Raw genomic sequence first — 17,215 nt, forward strand, 5'->3', positions numbered from 1 at the left:
TGTTGAGTTTTTCCCTAGAAAACCGGGCACTGTTTTGTTTTTTATTCGTTTGCTGTAAACACTCTGCCAATTTTCGAACTGTGGATGTCTTATTAAGAAGTTCATGATATGATGTATAAATCTTAGCCTCGCCCGAGATATATAACTTGTCAATCAGCAAACATGTTTCATCTGACCCTCTACTTCACTAACATATCATTTATAAACACAATAACGTGCTCTGGTGTTTTTCTGGAGAAGGGGGCTATGAGTTTCATGGTTGAAGAATCGACTGATGAAGGGGGGACATTCACTACAGATTTAACTACACTCAGACCTCATTGTGGCTGCTGTTCTGCCAATAAAGCTTGTAAATGCTGATTTAGCTGCATTCTGTTGTTCAATATACTCTTACAATTTGGAAAACTGCTCCATAAGAATGGTTATTGTATCACTAATACTATCTGTCCATGTCTCCGCGATGTTAGTGCAGTTTACCTTTTTTTTTAATTAACTCAAAAACTACAGTTGCGAACCAAAACAGTTATACCTAATCCTTACATCTGATCATTGTCCAACGACATTCTGAGAAGTCATCTGCCGGATGTCCGTTTCTTCTAAATGTAGTAGATGTCACAGGTATAAATTTGTCACATGGTGCACTATGACTTGTAAAATTATAATCTTTACAATGTGTCGGAACAAATTACTTTTGCTGACTATTACCCTTAAATTGAGATAAATCAGCTGGCTGATTGGGACTGCAGAAAGTAACTTTGCAGTCTTCAAGTCCAATCCTGGACATTGCCTATTCGGCCTGTGAGTGAACAGGTGGCTGTTCCTTCAGCAGGGTCCGAGCGGGCACACTTGGCCAGGGGCTTGGTAGGTATCGGGAGCTCCGACGTTAGGTGCTTTATGGAACCCCTCAGGAAGATTGTGTTCAGTGGTGGAAAGAAAGCTAATGTGCACTCGGTGTGTATACCTGGGGCCTCATCTGAGATGTGAAGGTGGCCTTGTGTGCAGCCATCGAAAGTGAAGGGTGCAGTCTTTGCAAATTGTGACTCACTTCGGTCCAGTGAAGATTGTTGCTTGTTTCTGAGGCCATACTGAGCTCAGACAGGCTGGCGGAAGTGGTGAAGGCTGCTGGTCTCACACGCGGGGTGCAAGCAGAGCTTGCAATTTTCAGCATAGTTCCAGAGTTCATCGGGGTTCTTTGCTTTGGAACCGAGTGGAGAGTCTCAACCAAAGGCTTCATTGACTCTGTGAAAATCTCAGTTGCAGGTGTCTGAACCTTCTTTATCGGCTGAAGAGTTGTGGGACTCCTCTTTATAGGTCGGGGGTGCACTACACAAAGAAAGCAACTTTGCTCTGATGAAAACTCGCCAGTCAGTTGGTAGATAGGGACATCAAACCACGTTCAGAGTAAAGACACGCCGGCTTTCAAAATTGTATCAGTAAGTTGTCGAAGTATTCGTAATAATGTTCCCAAATTTACTGCCTCCCAGGAAAGTTCTCACCCTCAGATTATTCATGCGACGAAGAGCTGGCTAAAACCTGAAGTAGAAAGCTCTGATATATTTAGCGAATCTAAAACGTTTATCGTAAGGACAGTTGACAAAAATATTGTTTCTATTGGGGTTGAAATTGAGTGTGGTAGTGAAGTTTTCTGGTCAAGTATAACAGCTATAGGTGACACCAAGCTAATTGGTAGATGTTTTTACCGGCCACCTGATTCCATTGTGACAGTTCTACAGTCATTCAAAGAAAGTCTACGGTCGGAAGCACGCACATCCATGCCCAAGGCAGGATTTGAACCTGCGACCGTAGCGGTCGCGTGGTTCCAGACTGAAGCGCCTAGAACCGCTCGGCCACCCCGGCTGGCGATTAAGACCTGTGTTTGATACCAGTAGCCTTCTCTTGGCCAGGAATGCTCTTTTTGCCAGAGGTAGTCTGCTTTTTCTGTCTCTCTTGTTCCGTCCATGATGGGTTATTTTGCTGCCTATGTAGCAGAATTCCTTAACTTAATCTACTTCATCAACAGTCCCGATGTTAAACTTCTCACTTTTTTCATATCTGCTACTTCACATTAGTTTTGGCTCTCTTTGGTTTGCTATCAGTTCATATTCTGTACTCATTAGACTGTTCATTCCATTCAGCAGTTCCTGTAATTCTTCTTTATTTTCAATGGGGATAGCAATGTCAGCGAATCTTATAATTGATATCTTTTCCCCTTGAATTTTAATTCCACTCTTGAACCTTCCTTTCATGTCATCTCTGTCATCACTTCTTTGATACGTAGATTGAACAGTAGGGGCGAAAGACTACATCCTCGTCTTACACTATTTTTAATCCAAATACATCTTCCTTTGTCTTTCACTCTTATTGTCCACTGTTGGCTCTTGCAGATACTATGTATTACCTGTCTCTCCCTATTGATTACCGCTACTTTTCTCAGAATTTCGAACGTCTTGCTCCATTTGACATTACTGAACAATTTTTCCAGGCTGACAAATCCTACGAACGTTCCTTGATTTTTCTTTAGTCTTGCTTCCATTATCAGCAGCAACGTCTTAACTGCCTCCCTGGCGTCTCTACCTTTCCGAGAGCCAAACTGATCATCTAACACATCCTCAATTTTCTTTTCAGTTTTTCTGTAAATTATTCTTGGTTGCGCGCATGAGCTGTTAAGCTGAGGCCGGCCACGGTGGCCGAGCGGTTCAGTCCGGAAACGCGCGACTGCTACGGTCGCAGGTTCGAATTCTGCCTAGGGCATGGATGTGTGTGATGTCTTTAGGTTAGTTAGGTTACATAGTTCTAAGTTCTAGGGGACTGATGACCTCAGATGTTAAGTCCCATAGTGCTCAGAGCCATTTCAACCATTTTTTGTTAAGCTGATTTTGCGATAGTTCACGTGCTTCTCGGCTCTTGCAGTCATCGGTGTGCTGGTGTAAACTGTCGCCAGCACACCAATCAGTAAAGATGTAGCAAAAAGATCGATAGGAGCTGGATCAAGCGCGCTTATCAGGTCAATGACAGACTCGCAAGCAACACGCTGCCAGCTCCTTCTCGACCGCAAGTATTCAGATCGCCACCACTGATTGGAGGGTTCAGTCTCAGTCACTAGAGCAGTCCCTCATTCACTAGCTCAGTCACTGACGCACCCGCTCGCACTCCAGTTTGGCATCTGTCATTCATCACATAACGGGACTTGTACTGCACCAGCGGTGAGCCTAACAGGGACTATTACGGAAGAGCTTGTACCACAACACATGGACTCTTAAAATTAAGTAGCAGCCATCTCTTCAAGTAAATAAAGAACCCTGTTAATACATGTGTGCAGTTGTGTTGTAGAAAGAGGATACCAGCCACCAAACAACAACCTCTCCCTTGATTTCTATGGCACAAGACTCTACAATCGGAACTGTGTGAATGACGTTTTTCTGAAAGTCAGATGGTAAATCGCCAGACTCAAACAAACTACACACCAACGTTAATAGTCGTTCTGTTGCCACTTCCTCTAATTTCCATGAAATGTTATTTGTCCCTTCTGCCTTATTTGATCTTAAGTCTTCCAGAGCTCTCTTAAATTCTAATTCTAGTACTGCATCTCCTCACTTTTTTATATCGAGTCCTGTTTCTCCTTCTATTACATCAGACAAATGATCCCCCTCATAAAGGCCTTCAATATACTCTTTCCACCTATCTGCTCTCTCCTCTTCATTCAACAGTGAAATTCTTATTGCTCGTTTAATATTGCCACTCTCGCTTTTAATTTCACCTAAGGTTGTTGTGTTCTTCACATTTTTCATGCAGCCATTTTGTCTTGGCTTCCTTGCACTTGCTATTTATTTCATTCCTCAGCGACTTATTTTTCTGTATCTCTGAATTTCCCTGGACATTTTTGTACTTCCTCCTTTCTGTTACCCAGGGTTTCTACGCAATTACCTTCTTTGTACCTATATCATTCAGAGATATCCATTCCTCTTCAAGTGAACTGCCTACTGAGCTATTCCTTATATCTATAGCCTTAAAGAACTTCAAGCATATCTCTTCATTCCTTAGTACTTCTGTATCCCGCTCCTTTGCGTATTGATTCTAAAACTTCAGCCTACTCTTCATCAGTACTAAATGAGTATGGCTTACAATCCAGTATCTGATTCTGGAATCTTTGCCTGACCATGATGTAATCTAATTGGAGTCTTCCCATATGTCTCGGCCTTTCCCAAGTATACGTCCTCCTCTTGTGATTCTTGAACAGAGTATTCGCTATTACTAGCTGAAATTACTGCAGAGGTCAATTAATTTTCTCCTCTCTCATTCCTACTACCGAGCTCTAATTTTCCTGTAACCATTTTTCTGTTCCTTACCCTACAACCACATTCCAGTCCCCCTTTAGTATTGGATTTTCTCTCTATCTTTTTATCTTCGTCTTGCGACATCGGCATGTAAACCTGTACTATCGTTATCAGTGTCAGTCTGCTGTCCATTCTGATGACAATAACTCTACCACTGAACTGTTCATAGTAACACGCTCTCTGCCCTACCTTCCTACTCATAACGAATCCTACTCCCATTATAGAACTTCCTGCTGCTGTTGATATTACCATATACCCATCTGACCAGAAATCTTTGTTATTTTTCCTATTCATTTCACTGACTCCTACTATATCTAGGTTGAGCCTTTGCATTTCCCTTTTCAGATTATCTAGCTTCCCTACCAAGTTCAAACTTTTGACATTCCATGCCCTGACTCATAGAACGTTATCCTTTCGAGCTTATTCTACTGATCACCTTCCCCTTGGTAGTCCTCTCCTGGAGATCTGAATGGGGGACTATCGGGGAATCTTTTGTCAATGCTGAGATCATCTTGACACATTTCCAATTACAGGCCACGTGCCAGCCGCCTGGAGAAACAGCCATTAGGTGAAGAAAGCAGAGGCCCTTAACCTCGCTATTGACATTCCTTTGTAGAAAGCATCGGAAATACGACACGCTCATTACTTGGAAACATATGATTACTCATACTTTGTGCTACTTATTGAAATGCATATGAATTGATGGGAAATATTTTTACATCTGCACACCTGATTATGACAAGTGTCTTTCTACGAGAGTTGAGAGAATTTCTACTAACTTATGAAATGCCACATGACTATTGAATGATATTTTTATGCTTTGCTTTACATAGTTGCTTATTTCATTTGATATCTGGTTTCCAGCTGTGTTGCAGCACTGGTTTTATAAAATAAAATTAAATGCATTTACTAATGTGAACACTTTCTGTCAACAGATCTATTAAATAATCATTTTATGATCCACATTCTTCGAAAAAGGAGCACTTGGAAAGGAAAGAACAATAACAAGGGACTAATAACAGTAACTGCATACATAATTTCTTTTCAAGTACTTGGTAATTTTTTTTGTAGAATAAGTTGTGGTGCACCACTTTAATGACATAGACATTGAGATGTGAATAGACATTTCCCTTACCTGTATTGTTGTCTTATGTGTACTATTTTTTCTGCTTGTGGGTTTGTCATGTTTAGATATAAGTTATTGCATTTGCTGCAGCTATTTGCCAGGCTTAGTGCTACTGAATTTTACTTTGTATTACTCTATTAAGCCAGTTTTACTACTGATTTATTTTTCTTGTTGCTGCACATTGGCTCATATTAGTTGAAATGTTGCATGTGCTCTGCTAATTTAGATATACTTCTGCTTGCTTTGCCAATTTGCATTTGTTTGTCATTGCTGTTTGTGTTAATTGTTTTGTCCCTTAGTATATATATCTGAGCTCAGTAGATTTAAGTTAGCTTAAGAGGGGGTAGACTATATAAGAAACTAACTATGAAGAATAGGGAAAGAATGCATTGAGAAGTTATATGAAAAAGATTTGGGCAAAAATGAGTATTGTACAATGAGAAATATTTATTTTAATAGAGGATGTGAACGAAACAGTAGGGTTTAGGGACAACAGGGTCAGATAGGATATTTTCTTGCAGGAGCAAATGTTGAAATGAGAGGAAACATCTATGAAATGAAGTTTTGGGTTGGACTGCAGTACCAAATGTTACACTGAAAACAAACCCTGTCCTTTCCTTTTGTGTTATTCCATTATGTGTCTGTGTACCTTGTGTATTTGTGTTCTTCCTGTCTGTATGTGTTTATCTGATAAGACGTATGTTGTAGAATTTTTCTAACTCAGCTATATTCACTATGATGAGGAATACTGTTATCCTCAAATATAATTTGCATTTATAATATGTTATTTTAATTTGTAAAGATGTTTAGACATTATTTATTCTATTTTGTTTTAATGCTCACGTGTGAAGTTGATGTTTCGAGAGTTATTCTGAACTTTATGTATTTACTTATGTCATAAGTCCTGTAACACTGATGTATATGTAATTTCGATTATTTTGAAAAGCCTGTATTACTACAAATGTTATCTGTACTATTATGTTCTTTAATGATGTATTTTGTACCTTTGTAATTGTATTCATATGTTGTAAATTTATAATTGTGTAGACACCAGTTCTTCAAATTAGGTTACATTTCACTGCACACATTTCTGTTGGTAATAGTAATGCACAATATATGAGAAGTTGGGACTGTTAGTGTTTGCACATGTGTTAATAATTCAGCAAGGGACTGGATAACAGCATTGCTGGTTCTAAGGACATTTCAAAAAAAAATTTTGTGAGTGCACAAGTGGTGGTTCATGGACTTGCTATATTGTCTGCAAGACTCTTTGATGGTGATTGTGCACCTGCACAGTCGCAACAGATTGCTGCTGGCCGTCTCTACAAGGACTACAGTGGGTCTGCATCTTTATTGGCCCACCAATACCATTATTTCTACAAGGACTGCAGTGGGTCTGCACCTCTGGTGGTCCACCAATGCCATAATCTCTACCAGGACTACAGTGGGTCTACTCTGTGATGACCTGCCTACCAATATTCTTCAAACCTTCAACTGACTCTGGTGTGGGTTTTCCCTGTTGTGACCCATTACCTGTCTGCATGTCAAGAGTCAGCATTGTCTTTTCGTTGGAAGGACAACACTACTTCTTCAAGACTGCATGGAAATCCACTACTTCCGTGTGCATTTTCTTTTACTGCTGAGACTTTGAGAAAAAAAAACCACTGCAATTTTACTGTGATGAATGATCAGGACTGTCTTTATGGACTGTGAGAAAATTTTAGCTTTTGATGAACATTGTATCAATAAGTGTGTGCATTTGATATCTTTGTTATTATGATTATAAAAAAAAATTCAAATCTGTATTGGCCACTGCCCAAATTTTTGTGGGGAGCACGGGGGCTATGTAAGTAGGCTGTTTAGGTTTTTATGTTCATAACGCCATGTAGCACTCTATATGAAAATCACTGACTGTGCTGTGTGCAGTCTGTGGCTGGTTTGCATAGTTGGAATTTGCTACTGTAGTGTTGGGCAGTTGGCTGTTAATAGAGCGTAGCGTTGCGCAGTTGGAGGTGAGCCGCCAGCAGGGGTGGATGTGAGGAGAGAGATGGCAGAATTTTAAGAGCGGACGATCTGGACGTGTGTGTGCCAGAAAGAGTAAATTTGTAATACTGGATATCATGAACTGATATATGTATACTATGAGTTTTGAACACTATTAAGGTAAATACATTGTTTGTTCTTTATCAAAATCTTTCATTTGCTAACTATGCCTATCAGTTGTTAGAATCTTTAATTCAGCTGGCAGTATTGGTGCACGCTGTATTGCAGTAGTTTGAGTAACGAAGATTTTTGTGAGGTAAGTCATCCGTGAAAGGTATAGGTTATTGTTAGTCAGGGCCATTCTTTTGTAGGGATTTTTGAAAGTCAGATTGCGTTGCACTAAAAATATTGTGTGTCAGTTTAAGCACAGTCATTTATAATTTTTCTAAGGGGACGTTTCAGTATTACTTAATTTATTTCTCTGTATACACCTCGTTGCCATATCTTTGGCAGCTGATGGTGGCTTAGAAGCTGAGCGAAGAATCTGATGATCCTAGGCGCTAGGAGAGGCTGCCTTAGTTCACTGCAGGAACCCTCTGCCCAGGCCAGTGACTTTTAGTAAACGGTTTGCGCCCTTGGTGTGGAAGGCACAGAGATGGAAGTGGGCACGGCGCATGTGTGCTGTGTCTAACGCGCTGTTCTGGGAGTATTCTGTCCCTCTCAGGTCACTGTCTTCTATCATCTTTGGCCTCGGATCAGTGTTCATCTCATAAAGTGGCAGTATTACGATTGGTACTGGAACAATCTCTTACACAAGATGTTACAATACAATAATCAGAGAATCGAGTGTGGACGTCAAGAATGCCATCGATGCTGCTGATCGACTGACTCTAGACTACTGAGGAAGAGTATTTTTGACATGAAGGACAGGCTCCGCTTTATGTCATTTGTCGTGATCAGAAAATTTCGGAAATTTGTGGTTAGTTCCTATGGGACCAAACTGCTGAGGTCATCGGTTCCTAAGGCTTACACACTACTTAATCTACGTTACGCTAAGGACAACGCACACACAGGACTCGAACCTCCGGCGGTGGGGGGGGGGGGGGGGGGACGCACGAATCGTGCAAGGTGCCTTAGACCGCGAGGCTGTCGCGTCCTCCTTTACGAGTTGTGAGTGCTCTTACGTTCTGGTACATTTGTTCAATTAATTTAGTTCAGTGTCTTAAGAGCTTTTCCAAACCTCTGACATGCTTTGTTGCATCCTCCTTAGCTTTTCTTAAATAATATTACGAGAGTAACTTAGGCATGTTGGTCTACACTCGTCTGACAATTTTTCGCTGAATTCACTTACACTCAAATACAGAAGTGTTGATGCCGCACTCCAGTGACTGACTAACCCTGTCGAAATGATTATACTTAGCGGCTGTCTCATGTTGATACTTCCACGTACTTGAGTAATGCCGTTCTGTTCGGATTTAGAAAAATTCACTCTCCTGTTCCCGTGCTTTCTTAACGTGTAACATTATCTTACAATTTGATGATGCTCTGCGCCTGTATTCGATCGCTTATTTTGTAGAAACAGCGAAAGAAATTATGGATCTTGGTGTATCAAACATTAGAATTTACCTGAAAGAGACTGGCCTGGAAATAACACCGGAAAAATCGCCAATAGTTATTTTTACGTGAAGAAGAGGTCCACTTTTCCAAAATAGTATGAGGGTTGGTGGAATAAATATACCATTCAGGATTAGACATAAATTTCTAGTCATGAGAATTGACTCGAGACTAACGTGGAGACTTCACATAAATCACATTTCTTCTCAGGTATAAACATGCATAATACACTGAGATGTACAGCTGGCACGTGGTGGGAATCAAACTAAAAAATTTTGCTTCATCTGTATAGCACTCTTGTGAGATTTTGGCTGCATATTTTATCACGAAAGGTCAATAAATTTTACATGGAAGCTGGAAAAACTTCTGTATCGATGTATTTGGATAAACACTGGAGCCATGCTATCCAAACCTATGAAGCATCTCATAGTCGAGGCAGGGAACCACCACTGAGTATTAGAAGGGTAAATGAAAATACATTCTCACGGAATAGTAGGATGAGGGTAACTGAAATATTTTTGTTGAGGCGCTGCAGAATTCTCAGAACACGCGTGACAGTGGGCAGTGGTTCGTTCAACCTACTTATTGAGTTCAAACCAAGCACAATGTCGATGAGCGAGTTGCTTGATCTTGACCATACCCCATTGTCCCATGTGGAGGTGACGGAAAACAGAAGCTTGACACTCGGAAGGAAATAGGATTCTTTTTTCTCTGTTTGGTGAGAGAACGAGAATAACAACTTGCTGTATTGTCAATGCCTGACACCGTGGAAGGCAACAATGAATAACAGGATCCACGGTCACCAGTCCATTAGTTGGCCATCCATGTTGAATGAATTGAGAAAGTCGTTTCAATTGCGGTCTGCATGCAGTGGTTGAAGCAATGACCTGCACATTAGTCGGAAAGAATTGCAATGTTTTAAGCTCAGATTGATGCAGTTGACAACAAGAATCTTCCGATGAATCAAAAACTTCGTCTTTACTCACTGGAAACTGTGGAAGTGTATCTGCATTTGCGTGGTAAGTGGTGAGCCTATAGACAATATCATAATTATAATTAGAAAATTATTTAATAAAATTGCAGCCAAATAGCCATATACAGTTTAACATTTTACATTTACATTTTACATTTTTGCATATTCATTTATCGATTTCACTCTTTTACTGCACAGTTCTATGTGATATCGTTCACAGGCTTCGTTACACAGTTCACATACACATGTTGCGGTTGGGTCGTGATAAGTTTTGTTTTTGCAGATTAGGTGATGAAAGCCGTGAATAGAAAGTCTAGTTACGACATGTCGCTGTTCGAAGTTTGGTGCTGTCCATGAGCGGTTCGTCATTGCTTCGGTGCCATAAAACTCCAGCCATATTTTTTCTCGTTTGTCCTTCATGATCTTCAGTTGCTTTCTGTAAGCCCTGGTGTGTGGCATCATATATTGAAGTCTGATGTCTTCAATTAGGAATGTCTCTCTCGCTAGCAGGTACACTAGTCTAGATCTTGTTGTCTTTGAGAGACCTAGTGCTCTTTTTAGATAGGTCGATTTTACCTTTTCTAGTGTTTCTAGATTTTTTTCTGCCAGGTGGTCCCATATAATCTCCATCCCATAGGCCAGGATTGGTAAGATTTTTGTGTTGAATAATTTCATGGCTGTTTCTAGACTGAGTAGGCGGATGTTTTTGATGTCCTGTATTGCTATTATTGCTTGGGCTGCGCGTTCTGTTGTATGTTTTGTGAAGCATTTGGCTGTTGGTTGCAATGTCACTCCTAGGTATTTAAAGTCTGATGAGATTTTTATTTTTTGTCCTCTGATACTGATTTCCGCATTCTTGGGTGTTTTGCCTCCTTTTCTGAAAATGACCATTTCTGTCTTTGTTATGTTTATGTGTAGTTTGTGTTCACTGCACCATCTGTCTATTTCCTCAACGATTCTCTGCAACTTCTGTATATCTGTTGATCCTACGGCTATGTCGTCAGCGTATGCATATACATACACATCTTCTTCATTTTCTCCAATTCGGAGTACTTCTTCAGTGGCAAGAATGTACAGCAAAGGGCTCATTGGGTCACCCTGTAAGACTCCATTCGATTGCAGAATGGGGTTCGAAAAAGAGAGGTTGTCTGATATTGTAATTAAGTTGTATTCGAGGATTGACTTGACTATTCTTGCCCATACGCTATCTTCTCCCATTGTGTTTTCCAGTTTTCGGACTATGAGCTCTCTTTCCAATAGGTCAAAGGCTTTGGTAAAGTCTATGAACACCGTGTAGAACATTTGTTTCCTTTGTAGCGCATCATGGATGTTGTTTAGAAGAAGCCTGACTGCCGTAAGTGTTGATCTTCCAGATCTGAAACCCATTTGTCGTTCTGGGAGATGACTGTCCACAGAGGCTTGGATTTTTTGTGTTATTATCTTTGAAAACGTCTTGAATTGAGTATTTTCGAGGGCTATACCTCTGTACTTGTTTGGGTCCATTGGGTCTCCTCTACCTTTGTAGAGAACTTTTATTGTCGAGTGTCTCCATTGTGTCGGAATTCTTCCAAGTTCCAGGCATTTGTTAAACAGTTTGGTCCATATGTGTTGGAGGGCCTCTTTTGCATCTTTTATATGTTCATTATATATATTATCAGGTCCTGCTGCTTTCTTGTTCTTCAGTGCTTTTATTACTTCTTTCACGTCATCTTCATTCAGGGGTTCCCATGTATTGTCTTTTTCCTTAGTTTGATGTTGTTTCTCTTCCTTTGGGGGTGTTTTGAGTCCTCGTTTGTTCAGTATCTTACTGAAGTGGTCTTCCCATTCCTTCAGGTCTATACTTGGTGTATGAGCCATTTTTCTTGGTCTTACTGCTATGTATGGGTCTTTCTCTGCTTCATCCGCTTCTCTTTTTGCCTCTCTTTCTATGTATTCTTTTTTCTTCTCTTCTATTAGTTTTTTGTAGATTCTTCTCTCTTCTGTGTACAGTTTGTGTGCTTCCTCATCATGCTGGTTTCTTAGTCTGTGGAGGGTTCTTAGAACAGTGTTCCTTTTGCTGTAGCATTCAGCATCGAACCATCTTTTGGCCGTCCTTGTTTTGGGGATTGTTTGTATCACTGAATTTTTTAGGAGGTCTTCTATTTGGTCTGTTGCTTTTTCAAGGTCTCCTTCCTCTATGAAAGTTTCTATTTGTGTTAATTGTTCTTGCTGGTTTGTTAATTTTTCTATATCAATTTTTCTTTGTGTGATTTGGTGGGTCTTTCTTGCTGGCGGTGACGTGACGATATTTATTTTTATCTTCATTGGAATGTGCTTTCGTATAGGAGTAATGGAGTCATGCCATATTGGTTGAATACTTCCTTCTATGTCTCCTCTTGTTAATGCGATATCAATGGTGCTCTTCCCATTGTGGCATATGTATGTAGGTATCTGTCTATCGTTAAGTAGGGTGAAACCATCTTCTTCTAGGGTTTCAACGACTAGTTTTGTTTTATAGTTTTCTGTGTCTATTCTGCAGTTGAGATCGCCTGCAATAATGGTGGGTTTGCTGTTGCATTGTTTGATGAGTGTGACTACTTCGTCAATTATTTCTACAGCATTTGTGAGCGGTTTAAAATAGGCTGCAATTATATTTATGTTTGCCGCTTCTATTAGCATACTATTTTCTTGTTTTATGATTTTTTTGGTGGGCGTCATCCAGGGTTTCAGTAGGATAGATATTCCTCCCATGGGTCGTCCTCTTTCTCCCTTCTTTGCCATTAGGTGATAATTATAGAAATCTTTATGTTGCCAGCTGTCTATCAGGAAGGTTTCTGTTAGAATTGCAAGGTCCGAGTTTTGCAGAATGTCTGTTGGTGTTAGGTTAAGAGCACTTTTTACTCCCTCTGTATTCCACAAGACTGCATTTATTTCTTGCTCTTCTGGTTTTCTTCTTAGTTTAGTTGAGCTCTGCTCCCTCTTCCATTGATCGTCTTGGGAAACGAAATCGACGTACTTTTATGTTTTCTGGCCAGAATTCTGGTTCTTGTGTGATTTGTAGCTTTTCAAACGGAATGCCTACTTTGAAGGCTTTTTTGTCGCCCAGTGTGCGCAGTTCTTCACAATCTAGTTGTCCCAGTATTCCGTTCTTGTTAAGGTATTTCACTACTGTAGCAGTTGTGGTGGTTCTCTTTAAGTTACCGATGTATAGCCATGCTGTTGTTTCTGCTGCTTGCATTTCTTCGTCTTTTTTGGTACCCATTATGGTTTTAGAATTACTCTGGTTTCTTCTGTACCAGCTCCTCCCTGCCACAGTACTCCAAGTCGGTTCCTCTAGTTCATTAACCTGATTTAGGGTTTTATTATGTAGCTCATCTGCATTGACTTGGACTTGTAGCTGATTTTGTTGCTGGAGCAGAGGGTTTCTGTATATTGTCGTTCCCTCTGGTTTAACTTTGTTGTTGTATTTAGTTTGTATGTTGTTTCCATCAGTTTTGGTTTTCTCTGCGTCTAGGTGGCTTTTCTTTTCTAGAGTTTTCTTTATTTGCTCTTGTATTAATATCCCTAGTTGGTTTTTTAGGAAATCAGTTATCTCCTCCACTTTGTGCCTCAGTTCTCCCATTTCCGTCTTATTTCCGTCTTTTTTTGCTTTTTCCAGAAAGCTACCCACAGCGATGTCTCCGTTGAAGTTCTTCTCAGATCCTGTAGGTATCTCTTCCGTCTGTCTCTGTCTGCTATGTGCTGTTTCCTGCGTTTCACCAATAGATGTCGCCACGTGACTAGCAGTCCACTGTCCGCTATGTGCTGTTTCCTGTATTTCGCCAATAGATGTCGCTACGTGCCCAGCAGCCCACTGTCCACTATGTGCTGTTTCCTGAGTTTCTCCAATAGATGTCGCTAGTTGTCCACCAGTGCAGCTGTCTTCTCCTGCGCTCGTCTCTTGTTGGATGTTCCTAACCTCTCTTATAGGATTCCTATTCTCCACCTTATTTGCTTTTGTTTCGTTTTTCAAATACTGTAAACATTTTCTTATTTCACTCACCGCCTCTAGTAAGTCGTTCTTCATTTCCTTCTTCATATATCCTCCTTCTTCTGCCACTTTTCCGATCATCACAAGAGCGTTCTCAATACGATACACTGCACTGTCCGCCATCTTCCCAATATCCATAATTATAATTAGAAAGAATCAATGTCCAACGTTGAATTTCTGAACTGTTCAATTTAGTATATTCTTGAAAGGATGACACAAAGAAATCAATGGCTTTTAGTCAGTGGTTAAAGTAGACAGTCTTCCATAGAATATTGAAGAAACTGAAAGACGCCAGAGATGATGGCCAGTGCCTCCTTCTCCTCCTTCTCTATCCTTCTGTATCTGCATATGGTCTCATTAATCAACTTGGATGTGAACGCAATGGGTCATTCTGAGGAGACCACTTGGTGTGACAACACTGCGTCTATGAGATTAGAAGCGTCTGTTGCAATGGTAAGTGGCAGTAGTGGAACAAACTGTGTGTCACCCCACTCTCCATTGTTTCGAAATTTATTCAAGATGGTGGATCCAAGATGCCAGTGATAGATATGACAATGTAATAATGATGTCATGGCAGGAAGTTCAAATTTTGTTGGTAAAATAGGTCAATTGGGCTACCTCCACTGACCTAACCCCCACCACTCCTCCTCACCTCCCCTACCCCAGAAAATGGCGGGAAGTTCAAATTTTGGTGGGGAAAAAGGTCAGTTGGGCTACCTCTACTAACTTAAGTCATCTGACAGCCAACTCTTCCCAGGAATTAATGGGAAAATGACTCAGCCTGTGATGGATAGGATGGACATAAGTCTTTATTTAAACAGTCTTTATTTAAACAATTAGAAGCAGTACCTCCATCTTGTGTCTTCACCATGAGGTCTGGAGTCCAACTGACCTAGTACACAGTACTGCCACTAGAGGGCACCATTGTCCCTCCCGAGATGTAATCCAATATGGCTGTTTGGAGGAAAAATGGTGGGAAAAAGACTCAGCCTACGTTGGGCTGCTGGAGAGAGGAAGGAGTGTTCTTTTTTTAATTTTTGGAACAATTTATTTACAGATGAAATTCACGTAGTTTATATATTACACTGATACAAAACACTCGCTCTGACGTGCTTGGGATCACAGTAAATAGTTTGGGGACCTACAAATTACTCGCAAACTGTCGAAATTATGCAGTACAGTGATGTACAGACGCATAAACTCGTAAAATACCGAAATAATGCAGTACACTACATGTTGTGTACTGGGCAAACTACTCGTAAACCACCGAAATAATGCGGTATATTGATGTACAGACATGCAAATAACTCGTAAACTGTCGAAATAATGCATTGCACAGCCTACAGACATGCAAACAAGTAGTAAATTGTCAAAATAATGCATGTAAAATGCTCTGCAGACACACTCACAACGCTTAAACAGCCGAAAATAATGCAGTTCACAAACACTCAATGCACATAAAAATCACTTCCGAACTATTATCAACCGCAACGTATCAGCAAACTGTTCCAACGCGCGACTGCGTCGATGCCGCCATGAGCCATTGCTCACGTGCCACTACAGATGGCAGCCAGCAGGTAAAAGTCGCATCTGTTTTCAGGTATACAGTTAGAGTTCTTCGAGTGTTATACTGATGTCATATGTCTCTGTAAATAAGAGCAAAGTCACCCCCTGGGCCGCACATGCGTCTACCATTGCTGACGCGAAACTTCTCTACCTATGGATACTGACATCACAGGTTGCGCTATAGAAATCTGTTCCTAGCGATCCTAACGGAACATACGAACTGCGTCTAGTTATGCACACATTTAGATGCCAAGTGTGGCGGACGCATTGACATGAAATGTTCGTACGGTGACTCACCATCTAACAGGTTCTCAATGCTATACTGATATCACTTGGCTATGTAAGTAAGAGCCAAGCCAATCCCTCGTAAATTGTAAAGTGCCACAGCAATAGTTAACAGTCGCTTTTGTAGAAGCTTTCATGCTGTCTCAGTTTGCATGGAAATTCTTCTCCTGACAGGACCTGTTTACGAAAATAGCCCAGAATAATGGCGACTGCTTTCTCCCTCGTGACCCTTACGTGGCACCCTGTCTGTCATGTGTTACCCTTCCTGGAAATCGTGAAGTCCTGCTTTCAACAAACATCTCCAAAACGTAAACGTTCTAACTGCTATGTAAAGGCTCCTACATCCCGGCACCAAGGATGTCTTTGTGAATGAATGGAGCATTCTGACTGGCTCTTACTGAATTTACTCACCAAATTACTGATGCTGCCGGTGTGGAAGCACTGTCGCCTTTTTCTTGCTGTAGACGAGATTTTCGATGGCAGGACTATTATGTACAGATCGCCATATTGCATGGACAATTAAACCCTCCAAAAATTGGTTTGCAGATCGTCAAATACATCCCACATACCCACCATGGTGCAGTGCAGTACTGACACAGAAGCACGTGTCTGCCAGAGAGAGGCCAACCGGCCGTGGACTAGCGCCCACCCCAGGAGGACCTAAGTGGTAGGAGTTTGAACACTATCAATGCTCCCAGTGCAAACACTCAGCGTATTGAATCTTCTCAAATTTCTGCAGGGTATACATGCGACACACACGGTTCCGAAAGCAGCTAAACACAAACTGGGTATTATTTCACTATTCGTCCGTCCAGGGGTAGCCACGAGCCAAACCATCATAAGCCAGAAGCTTTCTCAGACTCTCTGAACTCGTTTACAAAGGATGGGCAAGCCTCATCTTGGAACAAAGGCTTTAATGTTTCCGGCCCTGTCCTGCTTGTTTGCTGTTACGCTTTCTACAGCCATCTCCAGACCCACAAGAATACTGGGTACCAGACACACATTTATTAGTGTGACTACAGTTAAATATTAGGATTGCTACCGCAGACTGACACCGTGCAATATACTGGATATATCTCCTCTTTACGACCGTTGTCGTGGAACGATCTCAGTATACAAGGTGGTCCCTTGATAGTAACCGGGCCAAATATCTCAAAAAATAAGCATCAAACGAAAAAACTACAAAGAACGAAACTCGTCTAGCTTGAAGGGGGAAACCAGATGGCGCTATGGTTGGCCCGCTAGATGGCGCTGTGATAGGTCAAATGGATATCAACTGGGTTTTTTAAAATAAGAACCCCCATTTTTTTATTACATATTCGTGT

The sequence above is a fragment of the Schistocerca cancellata genome, chromosome 3 (genome assembly GCF_023864275.1).
Source record: "Schistocerca cancellata isolate TAMUIC-IGC-003103 chromosome 3, iqSchCanc2.1, whole genome shotgun sequence".
In the NCBI taxonomy this organism is placed as follows: Eukaryota; Metazoa; Arthropoda; class Insecta; order Orthoptera; family Acrididae; genus Schistocerca; species Schistocerca cancellata.